We start from the raw sequence: 273 nt of genomic DNA, 5'->3' as shown, positions 1-273 counted from the left end.
GCAGCAGCAGGAGCAGCAGCAGCAGCAGCAGCAGGAGCAGCAGCAGCAGCAGCAGATACAGCAGAGGGATGTGGGGTGTACTGCCAGCTGCTATTTATTAGTTAAAAGAAATATATTTTAATCAGCAGCAGCAACAGCAGCTGCTGCTGCAGCAGTAGCTGCAGCAACAACAGCAGGTGCTGCTGCAGCAGTAGCTGCAGCAGCAACAAGCGCGGCTGCAGCAGCAACAACAGCAGGAGCAGCAGCTGCTGCTGCAGCAGCAGCAACAGCAGT

The sequence above is a fragment of the Eimeria mitis genome, genomic scaffold (assembly GCF_000499745.2).
Source record: "Eimeria mitis Houghton genomic scaffold, Emh_scaff170, whole genome shotgun sequence".
NCBI classification, from domain to species: Eukaryota; Apicomplexa; class Conoidasida; order Eucoccidiorida; family Eimeriidae; genus Eimeria; species Eimeria mitis.
Note: the sequence above shows the minus strand (reverse complement) of the source record.